Raw genomic sequence first — 20,897 nt, forward strand, 5'->3', positions numbered from 1 at the left:
TGCAGGGACTGATGCCAACTTTATCCTCTTTCACGGTAATCTCATTAGTACCTAGCTATGAGAACATGCAACTCAGATGTGGAGCATGGGTGACTAGAAGAGAAAATGAATATGAATTTATCTTGATAGATTCCATGTCATAAATAGCCCAACTAATGTTAACTTCCCCATGCTTCTACATTTTTTTATGGAGAAGAAAGAAAAGTGAATAATAAGTTTTTTTTTAAAATGTTAATTGAGATTCCCATGGAAGCAGAGAACAAATCGATGGGCAGATTCAAAGTAAATTTGACTTTTGAAACCTTGTACTTGATTTTTATTTTGAAGTGTCTTATAGAATGTGATTGGTAGGAATTGGATCTGAAGCAGTGATATGTTAGGAATATGTCAGTATACAAGGATCACCTGCCTCTGTAAGATATCTACCTATAAAAAATTAGCTTTTCATGAAAGTCTAGCGGGTTTGGGATTTTAGGGGTGAGTTGTGTGGGATTTTTCCTCCCCCAGATTATACCCCTTTCTAGGAATAAAAGCTAAAGTTTTTGAACTATTATTTTATCTGATCCCCAACATCTATAGGTTATCCTTCACTGAAAAGCCACTTGACCAAAAGACTTCAGAAAATGGGGAACTGTCAGTGTCATAAAACCAGAACAAACCTCAGTAGCCCAAAGCTCAAGCAAATCTTAAATCCTTTTTTTCTCATTACAGCACCAAGCACAGATTTAAAGCTTTTCCCTTCTATAACAATGGATTTTTAGCGTGTGAAAGTGGAACTTAATCTGATATTTTACCTGCATTTAAGCCTATGGGGTAAGAAAGAGGATTTTAATAGTTACTATGCGTCAATTTACAAAAACCCTATGGAGATACTCCAGGACACCTTATCTTTTGAAAACATCAGACTACAAAACTATGAAGAGACGCATTTTGTTTATTAGTTTTTACACATTCCTAAACTTTGAAGGCACAGCAACTTGCATTCTGCTATTATGCACATCTTTCCGGCGTTCCTATCCTTGAGTCCACATGTCCTACCCCCAAAGAGGAACCAGTCAGGGGCTAGCACCATGTCTACAGGTACATGTATGCATGTTCCGATACACTGCAGAGCCCTTAAAAAGTATAAATACCTGGGACAGACTAACCTCCCTGCTGTGTGTAAATACTAAATAGTGTCAGTAAGTTCAGCTTGCTGGAGGGATTTATTCTGTTGTACCAGATCAAGATTGACTAAAAATATCACTTCAATGACTGGAAAAAATAACCTTTCATAGCTAGAATATTTCATAAAGACAAGTGTTTGTTTTGTGTTGCTTTGTGAAAGTCCAAGACCCAGAAAACCATCTGGAAACATCCAAATATATATATTGATAAATTTAGAGTGAGTTTTTGCTGCCAAATGTTCCTCTTTGACAAAATATTTCCATAATAACCAACAGAGGAACCTCTTCATCCAGTAAAAACAGTAAATAAACAAAAAGCTCTAGCAAACAAAACCACTCAAATTCTTCTTCCTGAATATGTGAGTGTCACCATATGGGCTTCACCATCCAGATTCTAATGAGGTGAACTATTTTTTTGAAATAACTCGTAACTGAATAGGCACAACACAAAACCTTTACATATAGAATTAATGGCTATTTTTTTCATATAGAAACACATTTATATTTCACTCAATGCTTTGTTTATCTTTTTTGGTTAAGGTAGTTTTCAAAAAGGAGAGTGAAACCACACCTTGTAAAATCAGAATGAACACTGCCATGTCTGTGAATTGGGATTTGCAGACTAAGATCTAAAGATATTTTTAATGAAGTGGAGGAATTCTGTGACTTTCCTTTTGGCATTCCAGTTCACAGATTAATTCAGTTGCAGTAACCATCCTTAAAAAGTTAACTCCTTCCCATATACCTTACAGCATTATGAATTGAAGCCTTTCATGAAAGCTGTTATTTAAATCTATCCAATTCAAAAAAGAAACTGAGCAATGATCTTTTATACCCACATGAAATAGTTAACATGAAGATACTGATCAAAATGATGGTACTTTTTTTCCTCAATAAATTTATGAGACTAACTCAGAAGAAAAAAAAGTTCTACCCTAACCAATCCTGAAAACTAAATTCAATGTACACACTTTGGGAACATAGTCAGAGCCATATTTTTATCACGGTCAAAAATAATTCAGTTTTAATTCAAATCTTTCAAGGACTTTCAAAGTCCTTAGAAAGACTTACAGAACCAATGACTTTTAGATAATTTTACAGAAGTGAAATACTACTCTTATTATTAGTGAATTAGCTAATCTAGAATACTAAAATAAAACTTGGAAAGGTTTTTCACTTCACAGGGTTTTTCAGAGGTAATAGTAGTGATTTGTATTTACACTGAATGTTAATTCTGATTATTTTTAATATTTTATACATGAAAAATCTCAGCTTTGATCAGCATACTTCTGACTGTGTCTGTAAAATCTCTGGTCACCCAAGCTTTTGTGTGTATTTATTTCTCTAGGTGATTGGTCCAGAAGTCCAGTGGAAGTCTTTGATATATTCCTGGATAGAATCACAGCCTCGTACTTTATGTGCCTCAAATGCAGCTGTGACTGCAAAATTTCAATTTAACAGCAATGCTTGAAAAAAATGCAACCAAAATGCAACCAGACCTTAGATACTATTTTAATTCAAAGTTCTGAGGATGAAATTCAGGCCCTTTGAATTCAAAGATGTCTAAAAGGCAGTTGTCTGAGTTATTTACTTCATGCTCCCCTTTATAATCAATGGAGAGAAGCATGTAACTCTAAAGAGCAATTCATCTTCTTCTAAGATAGGAAGGATGAATGTGTTTTAGGTGTGCCTATTTCTCTCTGCTGACTTTGAGGGTAGTCAGGGATGACTAATTCAGATGAATAATTTTTAGATGTCTAAAGTTAAGTGAGATGAATCCCACCCAATAAGTGTACACATCCTTTTCTTCCTGTTTCATCTCTTTTTCAAGGACCTAATGGTAATAGTGCCTTGGACAGAATTTAATAATTAGGGATGTGTGTGTGTGTTTGAAATAAGAATGCTCTTGATACATTTATATGGGTAGATCTGTCCTCTCTTTCTCACACTGTCAAGGCATCAGCTCTTTCCAGCCTCACCCCACTATTTCCTTAAAGGGCCTGCAATCCCCACAAAGTATTCATTCCTCATCCGTAGGACAGTCAGGGACCAGGTGAAAAACAGATGTAGGAGTGGCAGATGAAGGGGCTGAACCACAGAAAACATCCAATGTGAAAGAGAAAAACTGTGGTTTTGATCCTGAAATCTGAGAAGAAACACTCATTGTTTGAGGGAGGTTGTAAACCTGAGACATGGAAGGTGTCTGCCAGGCAGGACCAAGCTGTGTCTTAATGGCCACCTGAGGCAGCCACCTGAGGCTTTTCAGACTCATCTGTAGATAAACTGAGGGAAACTGAACGGCTCTTCTCTACTTAGTCTCTTCTGGATGTAAATATGTTTCCAAAATACAGTCTTTAAAAGAACCCAATAGCTAATGGCAGTAATGACACACAATGAATGTTCTAATTATTTTATCCATATTTAAATACTTTACTAAAAAATAATAGGTATGAAAATGGGAATAAACAATAAACTTTGTACTGTTGCTGCTGATATACCATTCATACGCTCATTGAACAACCTGAGTTATTTGGCACTAAAAGTCTAATGGTCTGTTTGTTTCAAATTTGGTATTTTAAAAAATAAATTACAATGACATTTTGTTTGATGCTGAAAGATGGAACTTCCAGAATGAAAGTGTACAATTCATTCTTTTTCTTTGCTGTTTTCATAGCAGCAGTAATTCCCTATTAATGTTTTTAATAAAATGTAAAATCACTATTATTATAAAGACATTATCATTATGCCAATAGTACTATAAAAGAATCACATCTCTGATATGTATGTTAAATAAGCCCTGTGGGAAAAGAAATGGAGGCTGAATTGCTGCCGTATGTCAAATGAAATCACCTGGGTGACCTTGTAAGAATGGCTAAGACCATGTTCCAGACCCTGTGACTTGCTGAGTAGTAGGGCTGAATTTAGGTATTATTAATATAAGGTTTTAATAAAGTTGCCTGACCATGTTCAATTTGCTCTTTTGAGTCTTTCAAAAAATATTTCCATAATTACCAAAGCTCATAGGCCCTAGGGCTTAAAAATGACCTCTTGTTTGTTTTCAGTGAAAAACAGTAGAGGCAGGGAATCAATTTAAATCAATATTTTCCGTAGAATTGAATAGAGAATTTACCAGAACGCCTTCTCATTCTTGCCTTTTTATACCTGGGGCCCCAAGTACACTTGCATATACGCAAACCCACCTCCTCATAACTTTAGCAAGGAGTGCCAATTAAATCTAAGCTGGCCGTAGGGAGTCCAGCTACACTCCTAATCAACTTGAGGAAAGGCTTTCCACTGACTACAATGATGACAACACTAGTTCTACATTGAACAAACCGCTTACCAAGTCCTCAGTTTGACAAAGCACTGCGCAACTCCCAAAATAAAAAAACACCCCGAGTGGTCTCTTTTTGCAATTTACCCAGCTACAGCATTGCACGGTACTTCTCGGGATCTAAACCAGAAGTCTTAGTTCTGTTAGACACTATGTCTCCTAAATTTACTTAGTGCTCACTGAGACCTTAGTGCTCACTGAGACCAGAGGAAGGAGAAGTTGGGAAAAGGGGGGGGGGGGTGTGTGGTAAACAGCAATATTTCCTTTCCTTAAAGTTGTACTCTTTTATGTTTTCATCTTCTTTTGATGGTTTGCTGCTGCATCTTAAAATAAGTTGTTATGAATAGGTAAAGAAAGCGTCCAGCTAATTGAAGTGATGTTAAACATTTAAAAGTAATTGTCTTATTCAGTACTGAGAAATAACTAACAAATACTCAACTTAATTACGCAGTATTCCAAAATGTCCTTTGAATAATGATAGTGCTCTAGGGCCTTGAGTTTAGGCCATTAAAGTGCCCTTTCTGCCCAACTACCCAATGAATGCTTTAGGGAGACTCCTATTTTTACTGATTAGCAAACCTCTATAATCTATTTGAGAATACAAGTGACATCTTTCTTTGAGTATCCAGGACCCATGACCTCAGGGAGATGTGCTGTGTCACAGGCTTGACTGATAGAAAGGCAATATTCCTCCTTCAGACTCTAATTGGAACTACTCAGTGCAGCTGAAGAATTGAGCAACTCCTTATTATTCCGTTTAATGGCCTTTTTGCATTTACAAATCATTTATCAGAATCATCCCCAAATGAAAAATGATAATAATAGCAAAGATATTTGGCACAATATGTTTGGCTTGTTATCCAAAGGCTTTGTACGGAGGCATCGAAGAACAGGGGATGATGTCATACCCTGGAGCGGGTGCAAAAGGGGAATCATTTTTAATTTCTGGCTGACTTCCCAGGCTTTCTCTTGGTCCCCTTCTACCGGAATCTGTCACAGCGCTTTCTGTCACAGTTGTAAAATACTTTCGGAGAAACATAAAGTTTTTATGAGAAGAATGATAAAAGAGATGACTTATTCTAGGGCTGGGGGTTAATATTTGCACTTGTGGGCTGACTTTGAGAATTAAAAATAAAAAGAGATTGAGGAAGAAAGTCAGAGTCCTTTATTTCCCCTTGCAGTTTTTCAGAAGACACAGCAGCAGCTGCACAAGTTCTCCTATGCAAAATTTAAGATATTGAGCTACCATCGTGGCATTCTGAGCATGGTGGGTTTATTGGTGGATAGCTTCCACTGCTGATGATTCTCCTTCTGACATTTAAGAAAGGAAGGAAGGTAGGAAGGAAGGAAGGAAGGAAGGAAGGAAGGAAGGAAGGAAGGAAGGAAAGAGAAAGAAAGACAAATGCTGTGTTTAAAATTACAATATATTTTGTTTCAAATTCAGACACTGATGGTGAGAGATCTCCTAACCCTCAAAGACTTCTTGCTTAACTCACACACACACTCACACAGCAGTCTGTACAGAATGACTTATTCTTTTTTTAAAAACAGGACTGTCTCAGAGACAGAATATTTTTCCTCCATGTGTTTGCCCTTTTCGTATAATATTTACTTAAAGCCACTTAATGGGAAATGTCATTGAGGTTTTGAGTATCTCCTGAAGAATGGGAACATTAAGATACTAAAACTGCATGCTGTCAAAAACTATCTTAAGTGGTCTGGTTCATCAAGTAATCCAGTATGTAGAATTGAATTTAGAGGACTTTTTATGTTACAATGAACAAGGAAAGACTCTGATACCTGTGATACACTTGGCTTTTTTTTTCTTTTTTTTTTGAGGAAGGACAGTCTCCTAGTTCTTGAAGTTTATTAAAGCTTTAAGCTGTCAGGTTATTACTGTCAGTTTCAAGAAAGGAAAGAGCTACTGATGTAAAATTAATTTATTGAATAGAATTGTTTTGCCCCGGGGGAATAACATCACCATTTAATTTAATTTCCCCATCATATTGTCTCATTTGCAGAGGAAAAAAATAACTTTCCTTTTTAACAGAGCAAAGTATGTTATGCTGAATGGTGAATTTGTCCTTACAGTTTTTCTTTGTTCTAGATTATCAGTTGTCATAAGAATATTTCAGACTCCCTGTGGCTTCTCCTTACTGCCTTTTTTTGAAAATACTGAATCGTAAAAGTTCTCTCAAAGGTCCAATCCTGAGCTTCTTGGTTGATGGATGCATTTCCATTGACACATTTTGGTTTGGATCAAGCCAAAGGGGAGGAGAAAATAGAAAACAGAAAGTATTAAGTATTAAAAAATACATCTGGACCATTTACCAGTCTGTCCAGGATGCCTTCAGTATCCCAGGCAACCTGACCTTGTTCATCTGTAATGAAATTAGCAGACCCAGGTGGGAGATTGCTGCTGAACAGTTCAGTGGGATGGGATTTATTTATCACAATTTTAGAGCTACTCTGTCAAATCAATACAATGCCAGGTCCAACCTCAATGGAGGTAAAGGGCTTGTAGTTACAACCTTTCTACCACCTGTTTGGTCAAAGTACTGTCTCACACATTTTAGGCAGTTAAATTGTATGCATCTCCTCAGAAGACATAAAATTGTTACTGTCTTTACTCAATTCATTGAAAGAAAAATGCTTTTCATTTCAGTTAACTGCCCCTATGAGGAGCAAAACTTTGGAAATAATTTAGGGCAGATTTTTGGTTGAGCAACTTCTTAGCATTTTTCCAGTCTTCTCAGTTCCTTCCTTCTTTCTGACAGTATCATTGTACCTTGCGGAGGTTATAAAAAGCAGAACACCATGGCCGTGACGTATTACAATCTCTTCAGTAGTTATAATTCCCAGAGAAAGGAAAATGCAACCGAATAGTAGGTTTGCAATATAATCCTGTGTACACTGTGAACCTGACACCTTTTGTTATAAAAGTTGGTATTCTTTCTTTGGTACCCGACACACACCATCTTTAAAGCTAGAAGTGACTGTTGTGGGGAAATCTTTTCCCATAGATCCAAAGGGCCAAAGAGCTTTAGGAATCTGCTGCAGCACACTGCATGTCTGCACAGGGTTACAGTAAAGTTACAGGGAAGGACCAAGAGCCAAGATAAATTAATCAAACCTTAACACTTGAACTTTAAGAGAATTCAATCACGGTACAGTCAAAAGCTAATATATCTACTTAGAAGAGTAATTGCTGTACAGACTTTGTATGCCTAACAGCTGCAGATTCAAAGGTACCCATGAGAGAGCTCGCTGGCCTGCGAACGCGTGAGGTGGGAGAGGGAAGGGTCACCATGCTCTGAAATATTCCTTGCCACATGCTCCCTAAACTGGAGTTTAAACATGAGGAGAGATAAGCTAAGGGGAGTTAAGACCTGGGAGATATCCTTGTGTCGGTCAGGGAAGTTGAGAGCAAACACAGGAGTCCCTTTGGGAGTCTGGTTCCCTGTAACAAAGGCAACCGCGCTACCTTTCAGTGACGGTGATAACAAGCAGAGGTCAACCTCTCTCTGAAAAGTGGCTGCCAAAGGAAAGATCTCTCTTCCGGGAAAAAAAAAAAAAGAAGCTTTAGAAATCTTTAGGGCAAAACAGAGAACCAGCCCTTGCCATTTAAGTTGCTTCTCTTCGTTAGCTCTCTGTTTTGGTTATTTTAAGTAACAGTCACAAAGGCAATGATTACAGTCTGTCAATATAAAATTCTTTTTTCAAAATTCATGCCAAATAACAGAGACTTTTTGAGAACATTAATAGTCTGTGTGTGGAAGGACAGCTTTGCCCTAAGCAGCATTAATGGAATGGCCTCTACCTTGGCTGGCATCAGCGGCCTTCAGGGGTAAAAGCTTGAGAATAACATTTTCAGAAGCACCTAAATAAACTCAGGGGGAGGTTTTGAGCAGTGTCTAAGGACAAAGTTAAAAGATCAGATTCTGTGGGTTGACTTTATATATATTCGATTTTGTTGAACATAGAAAAGGTGCGTGCAACACCCAACAGCAGGGTACAGATTATTGCACAGTTTATGCTGCTCTTATCTTCAGGAAGGGCAAGAAGGAGGACCCAGGGTTCTACAAGCAGGTCACCTCAATCCCGGAGAAGGTGATGCAGCAGCTAATTCTAGAAAACATTTTGAAGCACATGAAGGACAAGATTGGGAGTAGTCAGCACAGATTTACGAAGAGGAAATCATGCCTGACAGACTTGATAGTTTTGGGCCCCTCACTACAAGAAAGACATTGAGGTGCTGGAGCGTGTCCAGAGAAGGGCAACAAAGCTGGTGAGAGGTCTGGAGAACAAGTCTTATGAGGAGCAGCTGAGGGAACTGTGTTTTTTCAGCCTGGAGAAAAGGAGACTGAGGGGAGACATTGCTCTCTACAGGTACCTGAAAGGAGGTTGTAGAGAGGTGGGGGTTGGTCTCTTCTCCCAAGTCACAGGCGATAGCACAAGAGGAAACTGTCTCAAGTTGCACCAGCGGAAGTTTAGACTGGGTATTAGGAAAAATTTTTACGCTGAAAGGGTTATCAAGCATTGGAATGGGCTGCCCAGGGAAGTGATGGAATTGTCATCCCTGGAGAGGGCTAGACATAGTGCTTAGTGATATGGTTTAGTGATGGTTTTTGTCAGTGTTAGGTTGATGGTTGGTCTTGATCTGAAAGGTCCCTTCCAACCTAGAGAATTCTATGACTCTGATTCTAAGATTCTATGATAGCCTTCTACTATTAGTTGGCTGGCTTAGTGGATCAGGAAAGAGCAAATTATATTGTCTGTTTCGCCTTCAGCAGGGCTTTTGACGCTGTCTCCCATAACATCCTCACAGACAAACTGATGAAATACGATCTAGATAAGAAGACAGTGAAGCAGATGGAAAGCTAGATGAATGGCTGGGCTCAGAGGCTTGTGACGAGAATCAAAAAGCCCAGATGGAGATCAGTCACTAGAATATGTGTGTTCCAAGAGCTGCTACTGGGCCAATACTGATTTAAATCTTCATTAATAACCTGGATAATGGGACAGAATGCACCCTCAGCAAGTTTTCAGGTGATACAAAACTGGGAGGACTGTCTGATGCACCAGGTGGTTGTGCTGCCATTCAGAAGAACCTAGATAGGCTGGAGAAGTGGGCTGACAAGATCTCATGAAGTTCAAGAGGAAAATGCAAAGTCTTGCCCCTGGGGATAGGTCATACCATCTGGAAATCAGCTTTGCAGAAAAAGATAAGGGGGTCCTGGTGAACAACAAGTTGAACATGATCCAGCAACGCACTCTTGCATCAAAGCGGTCCAACAACCTCATAGATTGCATTAGGTGAAGTATTGTCAGCAGTCTGAGGGCAGTGATCCTTCCCCACTACTCAACCCCAATGAGACACATCAGTAGCACTGGGTACAGGTCTGGGCTCCCCAGTACAAAGGAAAGCAGGATATCCAGTGACAGAAAAAGAGCCAGTGGGCACAGATTGAAAGACAGGAAATTCCATTTAAACAATACATACGTATACATACACACACACATACTAGGGGGGTGACTGAGCAAAGAAACAAGTTGCCAAGAGAGGTTTTGGAGTCTCCATCTTTGGAGATATTAGAAATCTGACAGGACACAGTTCTGGACAACCTGCTCTAGGTGACCCTGCTTTGAGAAGGTAGGTGGACAAGACAACTCCAAAGGTCCTTTCCTGTCTCAGCCAATTTATTTTTATTCTCTCACAAATGCCTCATTTTTCTTTAGAAAACTTCTAACTTCAATTTCTTAAGCTTATAAAACATACATGTGTCTCTCTCAAACAGTATTGATAACACGGTATTAATTACAGAGTTTGTTTTGTTCCTTGGTCCCCCTGTTGCAGTCTGAAACATCTCTATATGGCTACTAAAAGTAATGGAAGATATTGAACAGCTCCTGTCAGCATAAAAATACAACCATCACCACTGACAAGGTTTCCTAAGAGTCTTTTGCTATGATGTACAGATACTTCTTTTATAACCTTCTGTCTGCCCTCTCATGGATGGTGGATGCTTCTTCTGGTAGGAAGTACCCTTTGTGCACACACAGGCAACTTGTGTCCATGGAAGCGTCCATTGTGTCCAAGTGGTTTGAATATAGAATGTACTTGAAGAAGTAAGAGTATAGTGAAGAGAAATCATTGCAGTTTCTATTCAGCAATAAAGCAAAGCTCTGTCACCTGTACTGCAAAATAAACTTTTCAACAAAGTAAAGAGAAAACCTTCAAAGCAGTTATTAGCATCTGAAATAGGAAGGAACAAAGCTGTGCAGTACTACAAGTGAAAGTATCTCCTAGAAATGTACTTCAGAAAAAAAAAAAAGTATCTGAATCTTGAACTTGTAAATACCAAAGCTCAATATTTAACACAATGGGGGGAAAAAAAGCTAATACAACATACTTTTAAAAGTTAAGCTGAAAATTTTAGAGGGATAGATGGTGGGAGTTCATACCCATTTGGAGTCAGCAGGGAAAATTCGCTCCAAAAGTACAGTGAGGCTAGTTACTGGTTATTGCTGAAAGGAAATTACTCTTAAGCAGCAGTGAGAGCTTCAGTTAAAAATTTCATTGTGTTTAAATGGACAACCACAGCTTCAGAGAAATTGGGTTCAAGTAAATGGAGAGGTTCCCAGCTGTGTTTACTGGCAGATCACCAGCGTCAAAAAGAAAGGAAAGATTACCATTTGTACATTGCATTAAATTGCATAATGTCAAATTGTCCCGATCTTATCCCGAAAGAAAGACATTGAAGAGAGCCAGAGTGGGGCTTATATCACGGCATCTAGTTTAGGGAGTAAAGATATGATTCATACAGAAAGGTGGGGGAAAGGTAATGCATTATGCATTTAATATGCAGGTTGCTAGTCCGCAGAGGTGACATTAGTTGTATACATTAATAAAATTATGCATGCACCTTGCCCAGCTGTGTGGAGTGAAATTTCTCCTAGAAATATTATCAGATAAGATTGCATGCTGCAAGGTAAACTTCTGTGGAGGCTTTGGTTTGCACAGGAAAAGGGCTTTACATTCCGCAGGATGCAGTTCTGCACATTGGTGGGGTTACCATTGAAATTGCTATTTGATTTTTGTTTACTTATTTGTTTTTCAGCCAAGGTGGAGGTACCTGTGCTTTCAATAGACTCCCTTTTTTTTTTTCCTAATCTAAATAAATAAATGGAACTACTTTCTGTGCAGTTGTTTTAAAACTAACAGGGATGTTAGTGTAACTCACTACATGAGAGGCATCATTTTCTTAGCTAGAGCAAGAGCTGAATTAGATGGGAAAATTTTATGGGAATAAAGATCCAGAGAAAATTTAAATTGTTTGCTCTTGGTCTGTTATTCTTGCTCTTCTTTTTCTTTCCTAGAATGCCTATATTGTCTTGGCAGCACTAGTTTAGTAGTGTAATGTAACCAGTAAGGTTTCCTCTGCTGTGTCCCCATTTTTCTATTTCACTAATCAGTGAGGATAAAATGCTATGATTAAAGTATCTTCGTCTTGTCTCTAAAGAAAAGAATCGTCAGTGAACTTAGCTGGAAGTATCCTGCATTTCTATGATGGAAAATACAAACAAGAGTGTATCTCAATTTTTTTTTCCCCCATTAAATCTTACATGTACTTTTGAATCAGGTGGGACTGAACTGAAACATTTCTGTTTCTCAAGCAAAATCAGTTTTATTTGTCTACTTTCTAAACAAAGCAAAGAACATGCTGGACTTTTTCTTCCTCCTCATCTGGGCAGCAAAGTACAGTACAGACAGAGTCAGCAAGGTACCCCATAGGTCTAATTTGCACACCATCACAACAGCATCAAGCAACGATACTCACCTTGTTCAAAACTAGTCTGGATATCAAATCAAGCTAGCAGTGTTACCCTGAATGTCCACCCTTTCTAGCTCTGCCTTGCCCTGCACAGCTCTGAACTCCCAGCATTAGAGGGATAAGCACATACTTATTGAAGAAAAGGGACAGCTGAAGGAGTGGGAAGGAGTCTTTTGCTCAACTTACTTACACACCAGTGGCAGATGCAACATGTCTGAAAATAGTTATTTCTATTAAGAACAGCTTAACTTTATAAGCCTGGAGTGCTCTCATGCTAAACCCAGCATGGGATACACAGAACAGTATTCCTCCCTAACAAGACATAAACCTGCAAAGCACCTTGGCATATTTGTGGGTCTAAGACAAGTTTCACTTATCGTAACTGTCTTGTATGGCCAAAATTAGGATACGACTTTTGAATATTAGTGAATTTATATATAAATCTGTGTGAGTTTATGTGTGTGTATCTGTGTGTATGTTCAGAGAAAATACTATAATGACAGTAAATCTTGTCTCTGAGGCAGGATAATCTTGGGGATTTTTAAAATTTTTCTAGCTTTGTCTTGTAATTATTATCAAACAATTGAGGAGCCAGTAGTTCCCAATGGTGGGGTTTGTTAGCATTTGACAGCAACTGCTTCCATTTTTACTAAGAGATTAACAAAGAATTCCTTCCGGAGTCTGGAGCTGCCATTGTACCTTGGCAAATATTAAATCACAGAAAAGTTAATGTGCAATAGCCACCTTCACTGTATCAAGTGTTTTTCACATATTTTCCCCTTTATTCAAAAGCATTATTATTTCAGTACCTAGGGCATTAAATTACTGTATTAATTCTTTTCTTAATTTGTATATATTTGATATAGTATCTCTTTTTAATTATCAGAAGTCTTATTTAATTTTGACTTCATTAAAAATTACATATGGAGTTGTACACATACTCATCTCTTCTACATGTGAGAAGATGCAATATTCTGTTAGCTGGAAATAGTCAATTAAATTGTTCAGTGCATAAACACAAAAATGTTTTCCCTTATCAAAGATAATACGGAAGAAGGATGGTCTTGTGGTGAAAACGTTCAATGCATAAATACAAAACACTGCTTCTCAACACATATAATAGAGAAACCTTATCATTAAACAAAGGAGGTAAGCCATCGCAGCTGCATTCCTGCCTCTGCTAGAAACTTCTGATACGGCTTGTGGCAAGTTACACGCAGAAGATTTTCAAGCAGATGTGATATAGGTGCCATGCTGGGAACACTAGTGCTATTATTCTCCAGAAACAGCAGAGGATGAGGAAATTTTCAACACTGCTCTGCTGGATTTCTCAGCATTCATCGCTGTCTTAGTGCACTGATGTCACCTGTATGGCAGTTATGGGGCTATTGGGAAGGCAGTGGGAAGTCCCCAGATGATAAAAGTACATATTCCTCCACATTGCTTAGGACCTCTGAGTGCTGAGGGAGCTGGGCTTGGTCTTTGTGGTCCTTGAGATGAAAAAGAAGTTCTATCAATAGTTGCTGAGTTAACAGCTTCACACAACAATAATTTGCTATTGCCCTGCACTGTTGACATCAATAACCGTGCTCCTTGAGGAGCCCTTGCCTTGCACACACATGTGCACACAGCTTTCTCTCAGGTCCCAACATGCCCATGAGGTACTTCAACACCCTTCCTTTTCCCTGGTGAGAGGCAGCATGTACTACTCCTGGATCTCACATCTGTGGGGCAGGAGGTCACATGGGATAATAACAGCTGAGCCCATCTGTCTGCATCCTTCCTGCTTCTCTGCTCCTGATTGTCACAGGACTCACAGGAATTTAAAATCTTTTAGAGTCAGAGGCAGACAGACACAGAGCATTTTTTTTTCCAGTCTCTGTCCACACATTGAATTACATTTACTTGATGTGTTGCTTGTCTGCAGTTAATTGTATAGACCTTCCAAATATGAACGTGGCCATCTCCAGGGCTGAACTCTCCCTCACTGTGATTCTAGTTCATGTGAAGTAAGAATAAATAAAGGAATAAAAGGTTAAACAGAGAACTTGGGTGCCCTTCTGTTTCTTAGAGTTTAAGAGGAGCATAAGCAATGAAATGGTCAAATGCTCAAAGTGTGGTGTGGTTTTTAATGTAGAAGCTACTTTTAACTTTTTAGAAAAATGTGTAGGCAAAAAGGTACCTCCAGGTCAGATTAATCACCTCTAATACCAAGCAAAGGTTTTGGATAGTAATCTTGTATTGACGTGGCTCAGTTAAACTTCAGGCACTCACATCCTTTACCAGACCTAACAATAGGTTCCAGCCACTTGCTCTTGCCTGGCCATGGTGGTATGGAAATGTTGTATCTGGGCTAGTCTCACCCCAAAGTGAAACTGGTAATGTTAGATATCTACAATAGGTTCCTTTAAGGAGAGGGACCTGTCATCAGGCTGCTTGCAGATTCACATGCTGCTTATTGTATAGTTTTTTTAAGTGCACTGATTTGAGAGTTAGTTATTTTGATAAAAATTTACCTGAGTGTCCAGAGAAGAAAACTGCATATTTTAGTTATTTCTTCCAAACTTTTTTAATAGTAATTGGATGCCATCATGCAGGGATGCATACAGGCATGTAGGGCAAGACCTCAGGAATGCATGTGCAGGTGCTCCTCTCTTTCTGCTCTTGCTAGTTGTGAGAGAAATTGTATAAAAAGAAAAGAAAAAATATACTGCATTAGGAAAATGATTGCTGTAGCATACTTTTGCATTGCCAATAAGAATGTCAGACTTTATTTTAAAAATGAAAACTCCACAGCATTGCAGCTGGATGAACAAGAAACAGTACCAGGGGACAGACATAGCTACAATAAGATAACTTTAGGGTTGTGACCTGTGTACCAGAAGGAAAAGTAATGAGAAATAAGTTTAAATGTTTTCAGAGAAGAGGAAACTCACTGAATAATGTTTGATAGGACCAAGAATTTGAATTCAAAGAGCGATTTTGCCAAAAGAAAAAAACTTTTCTTAATATTCAATTTTTTCCAGAACTACTGAAAGATTTCATCTTTTTCATAACAATATGTTTCAGCTACTGCTTTTGGAATAGCATTTGCCATTTCAAAGTTGACCTTAAAAATGGGGAAAAAAAAAAAAAAAAAAGACAAAGGACTTCAAAACTGAACAAGTCAAAATATTGAATTTTAGACCAGACGACATTTTTGGGCAAATCCCAAATCACTCTTTTATTTCCCTAAAGGAAATCTGGTTTGGTTTGTTCAAATTAATTGTTTTTTTCCTTCTGCTTTTTTTCCATTTTCAGAAACCAGAATTAATTTTTTCAGCTTTGTTGTGGACCTTTTTGGCAAGGGAGAAAGGGATTTTCAAAATTTGCTTTGATAGAAAATAAAGATCTGAATCTGGTGTGCTGACTGTCACGTTCATTTCTCTGCCTTAAAATTAACCAAAAACTTTAAAACTTGCCAATTTTCAATTGTAAAAGTCTCCTTAACTATTGCTGGCATTTATCTAGCAGTTAGATAAACCTATTTAGTTTTTATATTGATCAAGTAGAGGTTGGAAATTAAACACTTGCTTTTTAAATGCATTCATCCTTCTAACCCTTCCCATGATACTAATTAAAATTACTATAGGAAATACTGCATGTTTGCACAGGCAGATTAAGATACGTTGAACACGCTTTTTTCCTAATCATCAAGCGTGCTTTCCAATAAAACCAAATCCTTAGCAATTCTTAAAACCTTGCTATGGGCAGGCAGAAACTTTGCAAAAGAGCCGTGTTAGAGATCCCTTTCCAGAGGAACAGTTTCTTTCCATTTTTATCCCTAAAGAGATGTTTACCCTATATACGTTACACACTCTGCCCTATGAGGTGTATTTCATGGTCCATCCCTGGTTTAATATCACACTCACGTTACACTGCCTGAACCATGCTGCTGAAGATTAACTTTGAAAACATTTTGGAGAAGATGCTTGTGTTTAGGAGTACCCGAGTACGGAAACATCTCTAATAACTGCATTTCAACTAATACATAAACACATTCCAAGGTTAATTGCTCTGATTACTGCATTAACCAGAAACATGTGTCTTTTCTTACATTAAAGCAAACTATTATATACCTGCTCCCTTCTTATCTCCAAGACCCAAATACTCTATCATCTGTCACAGAAATTTACAAAGATTTATTGAGTTCTCTGAAAGGTATGACTGTTATTGCAAAGAGCTTGCCGTACACAACAAATATCATACTGTAGTCAACAAAGACTGTCTTAAGCTGATAGAAGTGCAAGAAATTCCATGCTGATAGTGGAACTGTCATTTTGTCAGACAATATAAACTTCAGATCTAATTCTAACAAAATATGGATTTAGTTATTTTTTCACAGAATCCTATTAATTCTTTCACAATATTGAAACCTCAGTAAAAAACAAAGTACTGCTAAAATTCATTCTATTAATTAAGACACAATATATAATCTATATATACAAGCAACTGAGGTGTGCTGAGTGAGGACGCTGGCTGAAGTGTGAGCTGGATGAAGAAGGTATTCTTTTCAGCGATAGTTGCTTTCTATCTAACAGTTTCTTTGGTATTAATTTGCTTTTTCTTTTCCTTATCAGGGCATTTTGGTTTCTTTAGTGTATTTCAAATCTCAGCACTCCAGAAAGGCTACAAATTTTGTTTGATACACTGATTTTTTTTTTGAGAAAAACACAAACTTCCTGATTCAAGTCTGAGGCTAAAAAAAAGAGTCAGAGGTCCCCGTTTTAATGACACTGTTATCCTGATATTTCACACAGGTTATCATTCCCTAGAGCACAGGCTAGAGTTTTCTATCCAGCTAGAATAGCTTCTTTTTATATATATAAAAAAAAAAAAATTAAAAAAATGTTTAAATGGAAAGGTAAAATTTTCTTAGAGGACCTTGCTGCAGTCAATGCCTTAAATCTATTTTTCCTCTGCATTCATAACTCCCACCACTGTTATTGAATGAAGACCACTCAAACCGAACACAGCTATTCTTGTGGCATAATTCTGCTTCTAACTGACAAGAGATGAAACTGAATACAGAGGTTGAAGGAAGCATCTATGAAGCATCTTCCTTTCTAAGTTGTCCAGCAGTTTACAACTAGTCTGTGACCTTAAGGGTAGTCACTAGATCCTCCAAGTCTTCCGATTTGTAAAATAAGGGCATATTTTCTGTACCTCAGAGGCTTACCACAGTATCTTATTGATTAATGAGATGTGCTGAGAATTTTTCTGAGATGCCAGGAGGCTGTATTACTGCCTTCATGTCATTATAGTGGAGCTAACTATCTTGTGTGAAGTAACCCAATAACTTCATTGTGGGCTGCTTATAAATATTGGCCAATGAATAACTCGGTTCTCTAGGATTCAGCAAGGTTTATTCATCCATATATAGCTTTAACATTAAGTTTCACTCCATCAATGTCTGTCATTTTCAAGGAAGAATGTCAAAGATGAACAGAAAATAATGTGCTGTACTCTATGGCTTGACAATAGGTTAAGAAGTAATAATGGATAAACATCAAAAAATCAGGATCATTTATTTTTATAGAAGTCTTAATGTTCAGAGGTGAAATCTTGAATACTCTGGGGTAAGGGACGAATGTATTAGAGACTTCAGTGAAGCACAATCTCATTTAAACAGTCTCTTCAACTAGCATATTAAGCATAGAAACTTCTGAGAAGATTTTTCAGTTTTTTGGCCCTTGCCTTGTGTATTGTTTTCCAGGCGGTGCCATACTCCTAAAAAACAGGCCAGGAACAGACATGGCACAAAATCCAGGGTGTTGAACTCTGCTGGACTTGTGCTGGAGAAGCAACAGAGGTCTGGGAGTTCAGAAGCAAGGAGCAGGATGGGCATATAGAGACAGTTATTCTATGTGAGATGAAGATGACAAGCAATTCTGTGTAAGGAAGTGACATAGAAAAAAAGAGAGTAACTTCCCTTCCCTTCCCTTCCCTTCCCTTCCCTTCCCTTCCCTTCCCTTCCCTTCCCTTCCCTTCCCTTCCCTTCCCTTCCCTTCCCTTCCCTTCCCTTCCCTTCCCTTCCCTTCCCTTCCCTTCCCTTCCCTTCCCTTCCCTTCCCTTCCCTTCCCTTCCCTTCCCTTCCCTTCCCTTCCCTTCCCTTCCCTTCCCTTCCCTTCCCTTCGAAAAGCAGGTGCAGATTTAAGAAAAAAGGCTAAATGAGCAACTGAAGAGATCAATACTAAGGAATTCAATTACATTTCCCTCACAGGGGGTTTGCTCCAAATCTCACTGAAGTCAACAGAAAGATTCCCACTGACTTCAGTGGGGTTTTGATGAGACCCAGGGGACACAGCCAGAGAGGGCCCCTGTCAGTGTTTTGCTGACTTAGAGCCCTTCCTCTGAGTCACCTTCTTTGCCTGTTTTTTGGGGGTTTTTTTGAGAACCCATTTTTTCTTTGCTCAGGCTTGCACTTTGGGTCTGCAGAAAGTCTCTGTGCCCTGAACCTCTTCTATTGATTAAAACCTCCTCAAATCTTCTGAGTAGTGCTGGGCAAACAATGCAAAAAGATTTCTTAATCACCTTTCCTGTTTCTCATGCGTGCTGTTCTGTTCTAGCCCCAAACAAGATTCCCGTGTTTATGCAAAATATTAGCTGGCTTTATTTTTATTAAGGGCATGCTTTATTAATCTTAATAAATCAGTTTGTCGGTTGCTTTCTGACTGCCTCTCAAGTAAAACGGGGATTGACTGTGCGGTAACACTGTTTATGTCATGCCTGAATAGTTTAAGGTGAGGCTTTGAGTAGTTTTATTGCTTTTGTTTATATAGGTAAACCCAATCTGCGCGTTTGAAATGATTGATGAAGTGCAGTCCCACTTGGAGTGTTTGTCATCATTCATGTGCTGAAGTGACATTTCTTTATGTATTTTGGCATAAACATATGCAACTACTGGCAAAGCATTTGACCCTGGAGTCTGACTATTTGTCATTCTAATCTTTTTTTTCTTCTACCCCAAAGTCAGGCAAGTTACTGTATATTCTATCTGCATTCATGTTGCTAATTATTCAAGAGACAGTAAAACAGTCCTGTGGCTGGAATTGCATAAGTTGCTGAATGTGCATTCTTCTTTTCACAAGTTAGGTACTTTGCTGCAATATAAATAAAGTTGGGATGTGTGTAAATGTCAAGAGCAACAGCCATATTGAGCTACAGTAGATTTTCAGTAAAATCTGAAACCTGTGCTTTGTCAACACAATAAGGTGAAACACTATGCATGGAATTTAGCAAATCAAATGTGAACAGAGATTAAGTAAAATACATTAAATATATCTTGGAATATAATTTTCCAATAACACAGTTACAATGAAAAGCAAGTAACCAATAATTCACATTATGTGGACAGAGATAAATGGATGGTGCCTTAACCTCCAGGCTCAGGGTTCAGACTGTATGTTGTCTTGTTGGAAACCAGCTGATTATTTATTGGGGAAAATGTCAGAAAAAAAATTAAACTGTAAAGTAATTTTCCCTGGAAAGCAATCACATGTCATTTATAAAATATATCAACTTTTTTTAACCAAGAGTCGTAGAAATGTGATACCTCCTCAAAACTTACTTGTCTAAATAACAATTCTGAATATCTCATATGTATTTACAATATCTAAGATGGATTTAGATATTTGGATAGAGAAATAAAATGATGAATGTGATTGATAGAAAATCAGTCCCAATCCTTAGATCAAATAATACGTGTTCTGAAATGACATATTTAAATGACTTTCATTCTAAACTTGAATAACACTTTCTAAATTTGCAACAACATTGTATGAAATTGTCTTTTTTTATAAAGTGAGATAAGTATGATGTCTGCTGGGTTTGCCCCCAGATTTCCACACATTTATATGCAAAGAAGCATCATACGAATTCTTTAGAAATACAGTGTACTGGCGAAAGTTTAAGTCCTGGTTTTAAACATTCACCTAGAAGGACAAAAGACAAACAGAAGCTAGGCAGGACACCCAGCTGCGTGTGAGGTAGCACAATGTGTCCATGCATAGTTGAAGTCAACACCTAGAGGATGGTTATCTCTAGAGTGGCCGAGGAACTCTCTGCTTTCCACTGACAGGATTGTCTAAAGGTCGGTTCATTTGTCCACAGATAAACAACTCCGTTTCCTTGAGATCTCCGTTGGTCTCCAGCTGCAAGGGACCTGTAGTACTCCCAGGCAAAAAGGTACTAAAAAAGGTATTCAGATTTAGCCCTGTATAAGCAAATTCCATGCTTATACAGGAAAAAAACCTCACCAATGTAAGGTACCTAACTTTGCTATATCTTTCGATTCAGACTAGGCCATGAATTTAGATTCTATTAATATATAGGGTAGCAATAAAATGTCTGTTACAAATGTAACATAATACATTCTATTGGTACCAATACCTGTACACAAGAGTTCTGGATAAAACCATATTATTTAAGGTATTTCTTTTTGATATTTTCCAGAAGTTTCTGAAAGACAGGAAAGCTAAGTATTTAGAGCTACATCCATTCTGCATGTTCTGAGACTAATAA

This window comes from Numenius arquata, chromosome 7 (genome assembly GCF_964106895.1).
Source record: "Numenius arquata chromosome 7, bNumArq3.hap1.1, whole genome shotgun sequence".
Classification (NCBI taxonomy): Eukaryota; Metazoa; Chordata; class Aves; order Charadriiformes; family Scolopacidae; genus Numenius; species Numenius arquata.